Raw genomic sequence first — 18,742 nt, forward strand, 5'->3', positions numbered from 1 at the left:
TGCAACAGGAGCAGGTCGCCCACCATGCCCGCATGGAGGCAAAGTGGGATGCCCTTACTGCGGTGCATCGGGACATACTACAATGCCTCCGCCAGATCAACACCAACCTGTCCCCACCCCCCTGTGTGCCCACAACATCTGTTGCAACACCATCTGCCAGCGCCACAGGGAGGGAAGAGGACTCTGGCAGAGAGTCCCCTGCACCGCAGAGGCCTGCACATGAGGATCCACCCCCCCCGGAAGAAGAGGGGTCATCTGAAGAAGGACATGTGAGAGGCAGATGTCCCAGCACTTCCCCCAGGGCCTCTAAACCTGTTCTGGACAATGTTCTTTGTGCGCAACCCGTTCACCTTGTCCAATCGCACACAACTCGCCCACATGACATGGCGGGTTCATGTTGGGCCAATGTATCAGATGACTGTGGACTTTACTCTGGACATTTCATCTACCAGCACGTCCAACTCAAATGTGAACTTTGGATTCCCAAACCACTGTACAGCACCCAACATCCTGTGCACCTCACTCACACATGTTTGTAAATAAACTCACCAGTACACCATACTTGCCTCTGTTGTGATTCAAACTTGTCATGTTCAGGGCGAAGTCGATCTGCTACACAACACAGTGCATGCCAAATACTGCAACAATGGGACCAACGTAAGGTCAGTCATGGGGATGTGACACATGTGAGGGAGACACACCACTATGGCAACACAAAACATACTCATCATGGCCATGTGACTCATCACACACAATGATGTTGACCTGAAACACATTGGCATGCACAGACACAACACCAAGCACGTTCAGTGGTAACAAGTCCACAGGTGAGGTAAGCAGATATCACTCAGATGTGGGAAGACAGACAACGCACATAACAAAGCGTAGCACAGGTTCATTACACACCAGCAACACGTTTATTCCACAATAGTTGCACGGTAATTCTATGTAACAGTGGACACACGCTCATAATGTTTTGGAGAATGGAAGTCCAGGGATGTGTGGTACATCAGTTGATGTGAATTCTCAACTTCCACACTGGTGTTGGCTTCTGGGTGTTGGGGGTCAGTGTTGACCACATAACAGGCAAAGGACCCTGGGAAGGACAGACAAGATACAGTCAAAAGCACAGACGAACAGGAGAGAAATGCAATACACATGCACAAAACATGTTGCAAAACACCTACACAAACACTAGTTAGAAGTACTACCCTATTGTGGAGTGCACACCACCTGAATGGACACATCACAGCACGCATCCAGTCAAGTGGCACACAGACACACTCAGACAGCAACAGAGCTGGCTCAACACATTCCTGGAAACTCACTTTCAGGTGAAGAAGTTGTTGATGAGCTGGGAGCGGACGTCACCATCATCTTCATCATCACTGGCAACCTGGCCCAGGCCGGGATCCTCCACAGGTGCCGGACGTTGGTCGTCGTCATCCTCATCCAGGATGAGAGGCACCTCCTTCCGCACCGCCATGTTGTGTAGCATGCAGCAGACCAGTATTATTTTGCACACCTTTGCAGGCTCATATGGAGGGCCCCTCCGGTCTTGTCCAGGCAGCAAAAGCGGCTTTTCAGGAGGCCGAATGTCCACTAAATCACCCTCCTGCTCCGACCATTTGCCTCATTGTAGCGCAGCTCGGCTGGTGTCACAGGGTTCCTGAGGGGTGTCAGCAACCACAGCATGTTGGGGTATCCGGAGTCACCTACACACACAAAAATGAACAAGTAGATGAGTTTGGTAGGAGTGTGGAATACAACAATGACAAACACACACAATGTGAAACAGTCAGTACACACCGACAAGCCAGGCACGCTGAGCTGGCATCTGTGACATCAGCGTTGCAATGTGACTACTCCTCATTATGTAGGCATTGTGCGCCGAACCGTGCACACACATGTGTGATCAACATGTCAGCAAGACAGACCACCATAGCATTGATCGAATGGTAGTGCTTCCTGTTACGGTATGCCTGCTCATGTGCCTGTGGTGGTATCAGGGCAACATGTGTCCCGTCAATGGATCCAATGACGTTTGGCATCCTCCCCAGTGCATAAAAGGCATTTTAATTTCAGGGAGTTCATCTTGGCTCGGGAACTTGATATACAGGTCGAGGAATTGCAACATCCCCTCCAAGACATCGCGTAGCACCCGACTAAACATTGTTTGGGACATACCACCAGCAGTAGCCACAGTGTACTGGAAGGTACCAGTAGCAAAGAAGTGCAGGACTGCCATCACCTTCACCTCTGGGGTCAGTGCTGTAGGGTATGTCCGGCCAGGTAGCAGATGTGGTGCCAACTGCTCCACCAACTCCTCAATCAGTGGCCTGGTGAAGCGTTACCGTCTGATGCTGTCGCGTTCCTGCATGGTTGCAAGGTCTGGGAACGGACGATGCACAGCTGGTGCCCTGCAGTACAGAGATGCACAAAGGAAGATTGTCAGTACATCCCCCCATGTGGCCATGACCACGATCACTCTCACATGCTAGTTCATGACATTACACAATGTACCTAGGTGTGTGCTGTTGGTCATGGACACATATGTCACCTACAAGACCACCACCTCACATCTCAATTCCACATGTCCACATGAGTCCCATGTAGTGCAATGGGCTAATCATCTGGCTGTGTCACCCAACCTATGTGCTGCTGCAACGTTCAAAAAACCCACCACAGTGACTAATGAGGACTCATGTCTCCCAGGCATCACAGATCTTTGCCATGCAGAAACCCAGGCTCCCTGTATTGCCACAGCAATGGACATGGCATAGCACGTACACACCACAAGGCAAGCGTAAGTCCCACAGGTAGTGGCCACTGTTGTCCATGCCGGCTCTACATGTACGTCTCTTAGACACACACCCCATCAAGGTTGATGCATATACCACATGGATGTGGAGACTGTCACCCACTGGTAACATGTGATCAGACACATCTGAGACACAACATGCACACAGACTGTGGGTGCACATCAGTATTGGGGCTACAGGTCTCACTGTGACGTACATGCCATTACCCCCAGGACTCAGGGTGTATGTGACATTCCCTAAACATATCCAACCTGACACTGTGGCCTTCACTCATGCCAATTACTGTCCAAATGCACATCACAGTGCAAATGTGCACAACACACAAAGGACTCTCCCCCCATGTACAAGATAACAGCCTGGGAGTGGCTGCACAAAGTGCCAGACAAAAAAACTGCTGTGGCCCCCTCAAACACCCAGGGAATGCAGCTCACATGCCATGGGACACTGTGTGGCCAATGCTATAGTGTGGCAGGTGTGTGCAGGTGTCCATGGCCAGTATATGTGTGTTGCATCCGTCTAATAGTCACACTAATGCGGTCCGATGCAGGTGACAATGCGTACGCATTGCACGGGTCATGTCCGAGCCGTGCGTACACCTTGTCATTGAATGCAATAAGGTCCGACGCGGGTGACAATGCGTATGCATTGCACGGGTCATGTCCGAGCCGTGCGTATGCCTTGTCATTGAATGCAATGAGGTCCGACGCGGGTGACAATGCGTACGCATTGCACGGGTCATGTCCGAGCCGTGCGTACGCCTTGGCCATTGAATTGTATAGAGACGGGAGCATGTGTACATTCAAAATACGCGTTGTACAATCAGTTGACCGAGCCGGGCGCACCCATTAGCTCAGGACTGTCATGGAGACGGATGCGGATTCAAAACTTGTATGAGTTGTGCACTGGAAATTCAGTTGGATGCCTACAACAATCTTGCAATTTCAAGTGTTCCATGAAGGTGAAGATTTGAACGATGCGGAAGGCGTGTACGAGTCGTACTTTTAAATGGATTGGCCAGATTCATAGAATGCAACCGTGTTGGACCTATCACTTTGGACAGATGGCACAGAGTCTGCCTCTGCAGCACAGATATAAGGCTGGCTGGACCCCAGGGAGCTCACTTGCCTGCACTACATGCTACTGGACCACATCCCTGCTACCACTGCTGCTGTCTCTGCATCCTCTGGCTCCTGCTATGGCACGTACACTGGAGAGGGCCCCAGCCTTCACTGAGGAGGAGAACCAGGCCCTGCTGGACAGGCTCCTTCCAGAGTACATAAAGCTCTATGGGACACCAGGGGAGCAGACGAGTGTGCTGTCCACTGCCTTCCTAATATAGCATGTTGTCTGACTAGCAGTACTAGCAGTGTGTACAGCAGTGGCAAGCATTATCACGGACTACTTTCATCCCCCAAAGTGTGTAGGGACATGTACTGAATTTTCTTCCTGCTGCTAAAGTGCATTTTTGCCAGCTTAAACTATCCATGCATTGTTAACATGTCAGACATGCATGTGAATTTTCATTCCCCAGGGTTGCACTACCTGTGTAATTATTTTCCCTTTGTGATGATGACATGTATATCTAATTGTGTGCTGCACAAATCTGGGGCATGTGTGTTAATGTACTTTTCACTTTGTCCTCCTCACAGGTTGATGTCCACCAGAAGCAGGAGATCTGGCTGACCATCGCCCGGGCTGTTCGTTCTGTGGGCGTCTACAAGCGCCGGATCCGCAACTGCCAGAAGAGGTGGCAGGACCTTCGGGGCTGGACCCGGAGGATAGCTAGAGTCCAACTGAAGCTGTCACCTCCAAGCAGGAGGGGAGGACACCGGACCCTGACTCCCACATGCTCCGGATACTGGTGGTGGTCTTCCCAGACCCGGATAGGCAGCTGAAGACCAGACAGCAGCAGGAAGGGGGTAAGTCCATGCCTGATCTGTGTACTATGTCTGACATGCAAATAGCAGTCTTTTGTCCGGGTCACACGTCCACATTACGTAGGTCTTGGAGTACCCAAATCAGGTCCCTCATCTGTGTGATGCACCCTCCTCATCTGTTCCACAGGTGTGGCCACTACAGTCTTTGGATTGTGTCACTAGGGCACTGTGTCCCTGCAGTCAGCTATGTCTCAGGTACCAGTCAGCATCAGTTCCCGTGACTCTGTTGTGTGTGTCATGGGTGGGTCAATTGTTACGCAATGCCTGAGATCTGACATGTGAACTGTGTGTGCCCTTGAGATGTGTACCACTTGCTGGTCTGACTCACAACATGTTTCTGGGGTATTCAATACAAAACCATGCAGCAGGGTACTCCAATTTTGGAGTAGGTATGGCAAGTATGCCACAATTGCTTAGCCACCTGACTACTGTCCGGGGCAAAACACTGTTTCACTTAGTCCTGCCCCCTCAAGGGCAGTCAGAAACACTCTGTAATCCCACTCCTGTGTGTGAAATTGCAGGTTGTGCTTCGTGACTTGTGCCCTCAGGTGTGTGCTTCTGTGTCATTAGGGTGTGGCTTGTTGCTACGTACAACTGGGGTGTCCATGATTCCGAGGGTCAGCATGACATCTGCAATGTGACTGTGGGAGACAAGACCTGTGTGACATATAGGTGTGTGAGCATCTGACAGCGCACAATGGTGTATGCAACTCTGTCCCTCATGCAGCTGGGTGATATGCATGGCAGACTGTGATGTGTTAATGTACATGGATTCGTGTTTGCTGAGACTCATATGTCTGATTTTCATGATGTGGGGTCTTCTGGGTCCTGGATATGTTGTTTGCATGGGATGGGCAAGCGCGCCGGTCATCTGCAGAGTCAGATTTGCCCCTGAGCTAGGATTGTGAGTCAGTGCATATTGTTTTTGTCTGGATGCCCTGCCCCTGTGACAGGAGACAGTGTTGACTGACTTACAGGGCATCCCAGTGCCATGGCATTGAACTTGCTATGAGTGAGCCTGCGTTGTGTTCAAGTGTGCACCATGCACCCCATTGTGGCCTTGCCCATCAGGACATGAGTACATCATGGTGTGTGTTGCTGGCAGGCATCTCAAGCATGTGAAATGAGTCTCTGCCCATCCCTTCATCCGGATACCTGTGCTGAGTCAGTCACAAGAGATGTGCTGTGGGTCTAGTGACATACTCCTACATGTTCACTTGCATGTACAACTAATGTGTGGGTGGTGCATGTTGGCGCATTGGGGTATTAGCATCCAACATGCAACAGACATTTGTGTGCAAATCAAGAAGGGATATGTGTGCCATGGTTGATGTTGGAAATTACAATTGTCTTATTCTAAACAGTGTTGGCACTTTGACCTGTGTTCAGCTGATGATGCCAGGGCTTGCCCTGTGATGTGATGTACTCACTGTGGTGTATGCAGTCGGTGCAGGTGATTGATGTTGTTCTGTTACTTCCTATTCCTATCCAGATACATCCACGGCCACAGGAGGGGACAGCTCCACGGAACAGGAGGAGCCACAGAGCCTTACAGGGACAGAAGGAGAGGAGTCAGGTGGACCCAGAGGCACGGAGGGCGATTTCAGCCACACAGAGGAGTCGTCAGCACCATCCCCCCCAGCTGAAGGCCACAGCAGCTCTGAGGATTACTCCCCTGTGGAGGCGGGTGTCAGCAGCCACCAAACCCCAGTTAGTGAGGCTGTCTCTGCCACCGCCACCACCACCACCACCACCCCCATCGGCTCCCATCCCAGAGGTCCCTGTGGGCTCCCGTGTTCGTGAGCATGTCTCCTTTGTGCCAGGCACCGCACCCCCTGTCCCTGTGTCCCCTGATGCCCTGAGTGAGGAGTCTGTGGACTTACTTAGACAGATGCATGTGGGGCAGACGTCGATGCGGAAGGTACTCCATGCACACACAGGTCTGTTGACACAACTGGTGTCATTCATGGAGGGCATTTCCTCTGGCATGTCTGTCCTACAGAGGACCAACCAGTCCGTGGCCTCCTCCCTGATGGCAGCAGTGTCCCTCCTCCAAGAGTCCCACACCCCTCCTACCCGTGCAGCACCCACAATTCCCAGCAGAAACCCCCAAACCAAGGGCTAGACGTGCACACAAGCAAGCGCAGGGGACTGATCCCACACTCACAGGGGCTGGTTTGCTGACACACACACAGTCATCCACAACCACTCCACAGTCCTCCGAGACCTCTCCCTCCCAGCCCCCTTCCCTTGCCTCACCTGCAACCCCATCCCCCCCAGAAGCTCTTCCTCTGTGACCTTGGCCTCTTCCCCACCGACCCAGCAGATCCTGATTACAAGGGGAAGAGGAAGTCCCCACACACAGAAGGGAGTGCCCCTCACACCCGGACACCCTCCCCCAGGCGCACTCAGACCGAGAAGCCCACCCGCAAGTCCCCCCGGTGCGAGAAGAGCAAGACCCCCCCGTCAGCACGCAGCTCCAAGGCAAAGTCTCCGTCCTCCATCCCCCAGGCTACCACTCCAGAGGTTCCCCCGCCACTCCCTGCCCCGGTTTCCCCCACACACAGATACACCATCCCCAAAATGCTAAGGCCATCCCCCCCTAGCACTTGCTCCTCCACACCTGGTCAGACAGTTGCTGCCACTGATGTGGGGACCGTGTCACCACCCCCTGCCTTGCAGACCTCACCTGTCCCCCATTGCGCTCCCATGGATGTAGGCACTGCTTTGGAGTCCACGCCCACCCCGTCTGACTTGGGCACTGCAGTGGTGAGCCAATCCACTCCATCTGACCTGCCCACTGGAGTTGTGCCGGCACCCACTCCATCTGAGTTGTGCCACACAGTTGTGACAGCACCTACCACTTCAGTCATCTCCACTGCAGTTGCAAGTGTCTCGCCTGCATCCCCAAACCTCTTCACTGCCTCCTTCTGCTGCGCCCTGATCCTGTCCCTGCGGTGCCTGGCCTGCCCCCATGTATGCCCCTCCGAGGGGATGACCCCAGTCTGTAGCAGTGCAGGCAAGCAAGGTGTGACAGTTGTCACTCTAGTTCACTCCTTGGCAATTTGACATGGACTGGCCATTGGCCTTTTGGTTGCACAGATGTTTCGAATTTCATATACTGAATTTGTGACTCTAGTTCACTCCTTGCCCTTTGTACATGGACTGGCCATTGGCCTTTTGCTGGAACAGACGTTTCACTTTTCATATGCTGAATAAAGCTTTTTACTTTGTCCCTGTGAACTTGATTTAGCTGTACATCATGTTGAGGTTGTTTTAGATGCCCTTGCACCTGTAATGTTTGGTTTACAATGTTGCATACTGATGTGTTGATGTGAGGTACTCCCTGTGGTCCATGAGATATGTATCCTATTCTGGTGGGTATCCATGTCATTCTTTGCAGCTACCTGGGTGTTACTTGATCAACCATTTGTGTACATCTCTCTGTGAGAATGTAATTGCCATGGTCACATCTGTGGCTTGCACCCCTGCACATATGATGTGCTTCCCCTTGTCCAAATTGTCACTTCCACATACTTCGTGCTCATCACTACTGGCCCTACAGGTGTGGGCATCATTGGTATAGGAGCAACTGGGTCTTCTGTGCAACTTGCTGTACATATGTATTGAGTATGTGCAGATTCCTTAAGGGAGACTCACGTACCCAGGCTGTTGTGACCAGAGCCTTCATTGTGCGGTAACTGATGGCTGACTGACCAAGTGTTCTGCAGACATGAGTGGGACTTGCGGTGAATATGTTTGGCACAGCTGGGCTCCCACAGGAGTTGTGTCCCCTCAAGTTAGTGTGTTGTCCAGTGACATGGCCTGGGACCATGGTGTGTATTGTATGTGCATGTGTGTGTGTCCACATCCCTGTTCATACACAGACAGTGTTCCCTTGATATGTTCATGTTGTTGATGCTTGCTGAGTGGTACTGGATTAATCCAACTGCTTTTCCAATGGGCTACCAGATGTGTGGGTGCATGACTCACTCCTGTTAATTGGTGTATCATCATTGTGATTTGTCAGTTCTGAGTGTTGATGATGTTGTCAGACACAGATGGGACACAGTGAGGGTTCCTCAAGGCACTTTTTTGTTCGCAATATCATGTAGTTGTCCCTAGGTGGTAGTTTTCAGTGATTGAGACATTTGTATGTGTGTGTGACTGCTCCCACTTGTCGGGTTCACGGCAGCGATGCTGGCATGTGTCAGCATGGGTGCCTTGTGTTCCTCCTTGGCATCTGCATAGACCTGGGACAGTGGTAGGGATTGTGAAGGTCACAGGAGCTTTGAGATCATGGCCATGTACCGCATACTGTGCAGTGTGTCTGTCATTCCCCAGGGTTGTAAACAGTCCTTGGGTGATGTGTGTGTGCACCTTAGTTCCTGTCAACATTCCTGTGTTTGTCATGTGGGCATGTGCAATGTCACCTGTCCATGTGGGCTTCACAGATACACATTGTTGCAGTTCAGGTGTGTGGTGTTGATGGTGGACTGATGTGAATGTTTGCATGGATGGTCCCTTAGCTCCCATTTGTCCATGGATGAGGGGCCATGCTGAGTGATTTGTGTTTGTGTATGTGTGATGTACGTTTGTGGCACAGGACACATGTCTGGGTTTCCCAGTTTGTACGACATCTGACTTTGTCATCACAGTGGAGGTGTCATGCATGCTTGTGTCACACCAATGTCTTGTCCCTGGGGATTGTGCTGTTGTGTGTCAGTCTCTTGCTGTGCTAGTTGGTGTTCATTCCAGCTAGTGTCACTTGTGTCTGTTGTGCTCCCTCTCATCTCCCAACGCCTGATTGCCCACTGAGGGTGTCCCAATGATGGTTTACTTTTGTATGGCACTGTGTCCACATCTGTGTCATTGTGGTTCAGCCCCTCTCATGTGTTGTGTAGTTGCCTGTGGATACTGTGACACACACACACACATGTTGTGTCCGATGTGCAGTGTGAGTTTGCCTGTTTGTGTTTGTGCATCTGCACCAGTGCATTGGTATTGCTGTTGTGGGCCTTTGTCTGGATGCTGTTTCTGTGATTTTGCATGCTGTCCCTGTGAGTCATTTCACATCATTGTGCACATTCATCCTGGTTGTTGGGTGCCATTGCTGGCATGGAATGTGAGTTAGTGAGCTGACACCTACAGTCTACACATGTTGTTTTGGTTTGTGTGTCTAATATCGAGATGTGTGCATGCTTGGTGATGGTCACTTCTGCTGTTGTTTCATTGTACGCTGTGTGCATTGTCAGCCCCCATGTGTGGTGCTTGTCTGCACATGGCCGAGAGTGTTCTGTTTTCACAGCACTGTTTGCCTCAACACATCTCTGTGTGTATGGGACACAACCACTATTTTCCCCCAGAAGTGTTTGATGTGTTCGGAGCAGGGATCGTACATGCTGTTAGTTATTTGCAGCTTTGACCATGATGACACTTACCTTTTGGTCACTGTGTTGAGGAGGATTTGGTCCCTATCACCACAATGCTCCACATCTGCTGCATTTTGTGAGCCCCCACTTGACTTCTGTTCTACACAGTGAGGGGGTGTTCTTTTTACATTGCCACAGTGCTATGGTGATGCTTGCCTTGTGTATGTCACACTCATGTGTTGGTCACAGATGTGCTGTTACTTACATTGTATGCTCGTAGCCATATTCACTGTTGTGAGCATTTGTCACAGACTACACACTGTTGTCATGATGTCGTGGGGGATGTATTTTGCGGACATACCTGATGTTTGCGTATGCTTGATGTGTTGCGCATCACCCATCCTATGGCTGGGGGTCGCAGGGGTAATGGCCATCGGAATCGGCCCCTTAGTGTATGCCAGTTTATTGGATGCCCCTAAACTGTACTGCTCACAAGTGTACACTATTACCCCAGTACAGAGATCTGGGCCTAAATCGATCGTTTTTTTGCTCACCATGCCATTCCAGTTTGGACCCAGCCATATGCAAATCAGTCTTGACCCTGTGCCTCATGGGAACAGTCCAGCCCGAACTGCCAAGCCAGGTCCTCCCTGGACTGGAAACAAGCATCCTAGGACCGGTTTCGGGGTTTCACCCCTCTTCAGCCAGGATAGCTTGATTCCAGTGGCATGGAGAGCACGGGACTCACGTCTGAGCATACCCGTCCCACTCGGGGTGACAAATGCAAATACAACAGTTGATGGACTGAATGCAGAACAATGTCATACATTCACTCCAGTACAGAGATCTGGGCCTAAATCCATCGTTTTTTTGCTCACCATGCCATTCCAGTTTGGACCCAGCCATATGCAAATCAGTCTTGACCCTGTGCCTCATGGGAACATTCCAGCCCGAACTGCCAAGTCAGGTTCTCCCTGGACTGGAAACAAGCATCCTAGGACCGGTTTTGGGGTTTCACCCCTCTTCAGCCAGGATAGCTTGATTTCAGTGGCATGGAGAGCACGAGACTCACGTCTGAGCATACCCATCCCACTCGGGGTGACAAATGCAAAAACAACAGTTGATGGACTGAATGCAGAATAATGTCATACATTCACCCCAGTACAGAGATCTGGGCCTAAATCCATCGTTTTTTTGCTCACCATGCCATTCCAGTTTGGATCCAGCCATATGCAAATCAGTCTTGACCCTGTACCTCATGGGAACAGTCCAGCCCGAACTGCCAAGCCAGGTCCTGCCTGGACTGGAAAAAAGCATCCTAGGACCGGTTTCGGGGTTTCACCCCTCTTCAGCCGGGCTAGCTTGATTTCAGTGGAATGCAGAGCACGGGACTCACGTCTGAGCATTTCCGTCCCACTCGGGGTGACAAATGCAAAAACAACAGTTGATGGACAGAATGCAGAACAATGTCATACATTCACCCCAGTACAGAGATCTGGTCCTAAATCCATCGTTATTTTGCTCACCACGCCATCCCAGTTCAGACATGGCCATATGCAAATCAGTCTTGACCCTGTTCCTCATGGGAACAGTCCAGCCCGAACTGCCAAGTCATGTCTTTCCTGGACTGGAAACAAGCATCCTAGGACCGGTTTCGAGGTTTCACCCCTCTTCAGCCAGGATAGCTTGATTCCAGTGGCATGGAGAGCACGGGACTCACGTCTGAGCATAAACGTCCCACTCGGGGTGACAAATGCAAAAACAACAGTTGATGGACTGAATGCAGAACAATGTCATACATTCACCCCAGTACAGGGGTGGCAGGGGTGATGGGCAACAGGTCCCCTATGGCTGGGGGTGGCAGGGGTGATGGGCAACAGGTCCCCTGTAAGTGGGGGTGGCAGGGGTGATGGGAAACATAAGCCCTGTGAGTGGGGGTGACAGGGGCGATGGGCAACATAAGCCCTGTGAGTGGGGGTGGCAAGGGTGATGGGAAACATAAGCCCTGTGAGTGGGGGTGGCAGGGGTGATGGGCAACAGGTCCCCTGTGAGTGAGGGTGGCAGGGTTGATAGGCAACATAAGCCCTGTGAGTGGGGGTGGCAGGGGTGATGGGCAACATAAGCCCTGTGAGTGGGGGTAGAAGGGGTGATGGGCAACAGGTCCCCTATGGCTGGGGGTGGCAGGGGTGATGGGCAACAGGTCCCCTATGAGTGGGGTGGCAGGGGTGATGGGCAACATAAGCCCTGTGAGTGGGGGTGACAGGGGTGATGGGCAACATAAGCCCTGTGAGTGGGGGTGGCAGGGCTGATGAGCAACAGGTCCCCTATGGTTGGGGGTGGCAGGGGTGATGGGCAACAGGTCCCCCATGAGTGTGGGTGGCAGGGGTGATGGGCAACATAAGCCCTGTGAGTGGGGGTGGCAGGGGTGATGGGCAACAGGCCCCATATGGGTGGGGGTGTTAGTGGTGCTGGCCATGCAACCCGTATGGTGGGCTGTTAGTGGCAAGGATATGTATCCCCTGTGTGTGTGTGCCATTTTGCGGGTACGTGTCGTTTGTTTATGTGGTAGGTGTCTGACTTACCGTCTGCGCCGTCGGCGTCGGTCCCTGATCCGGTCATAGATGTAGAGTACTGGTATGACCTGTGCGATGGGATTCATGATGTGTTTGTGTCGTACATGCTGCTTGTTGCTCCGTCTCGTACCCACAGCAAGCTGTTCCATCACGTAGCCGTGTATTGATTTGTGGGGCGAATCGTAGCTGATATGCTTGTTTTCCGGATGCTGTGACGTGCTGTACGTGACGACCCGTCCGGCGCGTAGGAAGTACGCATCGTACTTGTCATGCCGGAAACTGCTATGGATACTGCTTCCGGGCGACACGGTTCCTCTTTGGGAGTTACGGCTCGGACGGAGAACGGGTCTTAATTCACAACCTACGTGTCGGTCACGTTTTTGGCAGTTATGCGCATCGTACTTCCTATATAGGACAGACCGGCTCCGGGTACGTGTTGGTCGCAGGGTAAGGCTACGGACAGCTGTCCGACCGGACATCGGAATCGGCCCCTTAGTGTATGCCAGTTTATTGGATGCCCCTAAACTGTACTGCTCACAAGTGTACACTATTCCACTCTACACAACTCCACTTTACGGAATTCCAGTTTATGCTATTCCAGTATGGCCCAATTCATGGTACACTACTGGAGAGTACGCTATTTCACTGCCTGCTACTCCACTCTATAGCACTCCATTGTACTGAAATGCAGTATACGCCACTGGACTGTACCACAATCCTCTGTATGCTATTTCACTTTACAAAACTACATTCTATGCCACTCCTCTAACCCACACTTCACTGTATGTCACCAAACTCGATGCTTAATAAGTAACCCCATTGAGTTGTACGATTCTCTACTATATACCACTCCACTATATGGCACTCCAGTGTATATATGAACAGTTAACGCTACTAAACTCAATGTTATTACACTGAATACTACTGAATTTTACGCTACTGCTTTGTATTGCACTGTACCATATTACACTGTACCCCACTGTACTGTACTCTATTCCACTCTGTAATACTGCACTGTATGGCACTCAAATATACCCCACTTAATTTTACACAATTTAACTTCACACTATTGCACTGCACCACACTCCACTGTATGCACTCCACTGTACCCCACTCCAGTGTACGCTATTCCACTGTACTCCACTCCACTGTATTACACTCTACTGTACACCTCTCCACCCTACGCTATTTCAGTATGCGATATTCACATATATTCGTGTACTCTGTACTACACTCTAGTGTATTGCACTTCACTGTATGCCAGTACAGTGTGTGCAAAAACACTCTATAATATTTACAGGATATAACTCTATTTTACCACACTCCACTGTGTGCTAACCCACTGTATACAACTGCACTGTTTGCCACGACACTCGATGCCACTCCAATATACGCCACTCTATTGTATCCCAGTTCCCTGTATGCACTCCACTGTATGCAACTCCATTCTAATGTACTCCACTGTATGCCATTGCAGTATACGCCAACCCACTTAACTCCACTCCACTATACCACAATATACTGTACCACAGTACTTTACTACACTACCTGTCGCTATACTGTCCCACACTCCATTTAGCAACACTCCACTTCACAAAACTAAACTAGATAAATATTACAAAATTGTTGCTAACATTATAAAAACTATTTATTTACTATTCCAACTCCAGTCTGTGTAACTGTAGGGAAAGCGTTGGATTCAAGAGGGGTAAAATCTACTATTCCCAATAAAAACAGCACAACAGTAAGAAAAGTGTTGGACTTTGGAGGGGTAAAATTCACTAATTCCTCTCCAGTCAGTTCAACAGTAGGGAAGGAGTTGGATTTTGGAGGAGTGAAATTTACTATTCCTACTCCAAATGACGCAACAGTAGCGAAAGTGTTGAACTGAGAAGAGGTTCGTTTTACTATTCCTACTGCAGTGGAAGCAAGAGTAGAGAAAGTACTTCACTAAAAACACAATACCTATATGAGTAACTCCATGAATGTAGAGAAAATATTAAGCTCTATTAATTAACATAATATATATAAAAACCAAAGGTTTCAGGGGCGTTATAGTTAGGAATTGGCATTTAAAAACCTTAGAAATTCACTAAAAAAAACATAGGTTTCAGGGGCGTTATAGTTAGCTGGACTTTTCACTCGTAAAAAACCATTGAAATTCCCCTGTTATAGTTAGTTTAGCTAACTATAACTCGTTCGCCCGCAATGCACTGCTGATGATGTCACATATTACATCACTCATGACATGGTCAGTGACATCACTGATGACATCTCAAATGACATCACTGATGACATAACTGATGACATCATCCAGTGAATGTGTGTTTTTCTGAAAATTACATATGTTTTATATATGTAGATCTCAAGGTCGATGGAAGAATAAATGGGTATATAAGTGTCTAAATGGATGATTTGTTTTTGAAAAATTGATTGTATAACTGACTGATTAAGTGTATCTTAGTGAATACATGGCTTAGTGAGTAATGTTTAAATATGTAAATATCTGTATCAGTCTCTCACTTTGTGTATAAGTGGCTGCATGTGTTGGTGAGTAGCTACATGAGTGTCTATATAGGTTATTAGTTGGTTTTTTGAGTATCAGTGTGAGTGTCTGAGTGTCTGTATGGTTCGGTGGGGGTATTACGTAGTGCATAGGTGCATGAATGAGTGACTCACTGTATGTTTTGAAGACAGCATGTGTGCAGGACTGTATGGGTGGATGAGTGTGTGCATGCGTGTGTTAGTGAGTGAATGACTGTCTCAATAGTGTCTTTATGAGTAACTACATATGTTTTAAACTAGTATATGTGACTATTGGTGTATATAAGTGAGCATATGTGAGAGTGAGCGATTGAAAGAGTTCCTGTATGAATAAGTATGTGTTTCTAAAGTGATTGTTTAAAAGACTAAGTATGTGTAAGTTTCTGTAGAAGTAAGTGTGGTGGTGTATGTATAACTGTATATGCAAGTAAATGGATGTTTGATTCTTTATTAGCATGAGTGACTATGTGTGTGAGTAACTCTATGGATGAGTGGCATTGTGTAACAGGATGTATAGGTGTATGAGTACATATGATGAGTGAGTACATATATGAGTGACTGTATAGGACTGTTGGTGAATGAGTGGATGTGTATGTGGATCTTAGAATTACTGAATAGGTTGTTGTAACTGAAATTGGTATGTCCATTGTTTTGAAAATTTTAGTTTCTATTTTTGAATGTGTGTATCAAAGGTTATATTAGGGGGAGAGGAGGTCTGCCACTCTATCACAAGGATGATGTCATCAGTGGTGTCATTTGAGATGTCATCAGTGATGTCATGAGTGATGTCACTGACCATGTCATGAGTGATATAATATGTGACGTAATCAGCAGTGCATTGCGGGCGCGCAAGTTATAGTTAGCTGAACTAACTATAACGGGGGAATTTCAATGGTTTTGTACGAGTGAAAAGTCCAGCTAACTATAACGCCCATGAAACCTATGGTTTTTTCAGTAAATTTCTAAGGTGTTTTAAATGCTAATTCATAACTATAACGTGCCTGAAACCTATGGTTTTTTCAGTGAATTTCAAAGGTTTTTTAAATGCTAATTTCTAACTATGCCTACAGAGATAGGGCATGTGAAGAAAGAAGAAAAAACGCACAGAAAGAAAAAAAAGAAATGCAGAAAGAAGCAACAGAAGTCCTCAAAGATGAAGAAAAGTGCAGGAAGAAGGATAACATGCAGAAAGAACAAACAGAAGAGCAGAAAGAAGCCTTGTTGCAAAATCATCCTGTACCCTCAACTTTTTCAGACGGATACTGGTGGTAACTGAGTCTGACTAACCAGTCCTAGAGCCAGTGCTATGTTAAAAGACACTCCAAATACAGTGAAAACACCTGCATACACTAGGGAACACTATGCGTTGGGGTCCCCATGTGTTCAGCATGACCTCCTCTGTAAGCCCCTAGTATATATTAGGGCAGGGGATTACAACTACCTCTTAAAACGCGCCACAGGGCGTGTTTGCACACGTCACCTCAGGCCCCGTCCCCTCACTTCCCCAATGTGTAAACACGCCCTGTGGCCATTTTAAGTTGGGAGATTAAGTCCCCTTGAATCCTGAGGGTCCCTAGGGTCCAACTAGACCACTAGGTACCTCCAGTAAGCGATACAGAGCTGCGTTGCAGAGAAATGTAAAAAGGGGCACGGCCTAGACCACCTCTCTGCAACGCAGCGCAGTAGCGCTTACTGGAAGCACCTGGTGGGCTAGTTGGCTCCCAGGGTCCCTCAGGATTAAAGGGGAATTATTTCCCCAACTTAAAACGCGCCACAGGGCTTGTTTGCACACGTTAACTCAGGCCCCGTCCCCTCCCTTCACCACTGTGTAAACACGCCCTGTGGCCGTATTTAGTTGGGAGATGAAGTTCATTTGAATCCTGAGGGTCCCTAGGGTCCAACTAGCCCACTAGGTACCTCCAGTAAGCGCCACAGAGCTGTGTTGCAGAGAGGTGTAAAAAGTGGCAAGGCCTGGACCAACTCTCTGCAACGCAGCTCAGTGGCGCTTACTGGAAGCACCTGGTGGGCTAGTTAGCCCCCAGGGGCCCTCAGGATTGAAGGGGAATTATTTCCCCAACTTAAAACGTGCCATAGGGCGTGTTTGCACACGTCACCTCAGGGCCCGTCTCCTCCCTTCCCCACTGTGTAAACACGCCCTGTGGCCGTTTTTTAAGTTGGGAAATTAAGTCCCCTTGAATCCTAAGGATACCTAGGGGCAAAATAGCCCACTAGGTATGTCCAGTAAGTGCCATTGCAGAGAGGTGTAAAAAGGGGCACGGCCTGCACCACCTCTCTGCAACGCAGAGCAGTGGTGCTTACTGGAAGCACCTGGTGGGCTAGTTGGGCCACAGGGTCCCTCAGGATTGAAAGGGAATTAATTCCCCAACTTAAAACGCACCACGGGGCGTGTTTGCACACGTCACCTCAGGCCCCGTCCCCTCCCTTCACCACTGTGTAAACGCGCCCTGTGGCCGTTCTAAGTTGAGAGATTAAGTCCCCTTGAATCCTAAGGGTCCCTAGGGTCAAACTAGCCCACTAGGTACCTCCAGTAAGCGCCACAGAGCTGCATTGCATAGAGGTGTAAAAAGGGGCGTGGCCTCAGAACACCTGTCTGCAACGCAGCTCCCTGACGCATACAGGAGATACCTGTTGGGCTAGTCTGCCCTCAGGGACCCTCAGTATTGAAGGGGAATTAATTCCCCAACTTACAACTGTCCAGGGGGGGCGTTTGCAGAGTGCTGCAAGGAGGGGGCGTGGCCTCCGGCACAATGCCGGTCTTTTATTTATTATTTTTTTTTAAGAAGGAGTGCTGTGTGGACCCCCTTCTTTTTCTAATTTACTGGCCCTGGGGACCCCATCCCCCAGAGCCTGCACCCTAATTTTTTTTGTTGAAAAAAAAGATTTGTGCCTCCCAAGGCCTTAATCGGCCCCGGAGACCCCAACCCCCGGGTCATAGCCTTTTTTTTTTTATTCTTTAGGAGGGGGCTGCGTTGCCTCCCTCCTCAGGCCACTTATGGCCCTGGGGACCCCATCCCCCGGGGCCGGCCTTTGTTTTTTATTATCTTAAAAAATATATATATTTATAGAAACACCTAGGACATGCTGGACAAACAGTATGTACCTATCACCATGACGATTTGCGTGATATTCATTAAAAGGCGACTATGCATAGAATGAATCCACATGGAATGTATTTACACCACTAGTGAAGCTCTGACGTGTCTGTGCCCTACCGTGCCTAATCCCGGTGCCCCCACCTGTGGATACTCTCCAAGTAGACACCCTTGTCGTTTATTTATACAAACATGGGTAGCTATTGACGGGCACATTTAACCCCTCCCCTGCTCATGACGGAACCACTCCGTCATGAGCCACGGTCGCCGTGTGCTCATGACGGAGTGGTTCCGTCATGCCGTGGCCGTTGGTGGCCGCTCCACCCACGCGGCGGAATTCCCGCCGCAGCGAAGGGGTTAATATACACGCACACCAAGCCA

This window comes from Triturus cristatus, chromosome 2_1 (genome assembly GCF_964204655.1).
Source record: "Triturus cristatus chromosome 2_1, aTriCri1.1, whole genome shotgun sequence".
Taxonomy (NCBI): Eukaryota; Metazoa; Chordata; class Amphibia; order Caudata; family Salamandridae; genus Triturus; species Triturus cristatus.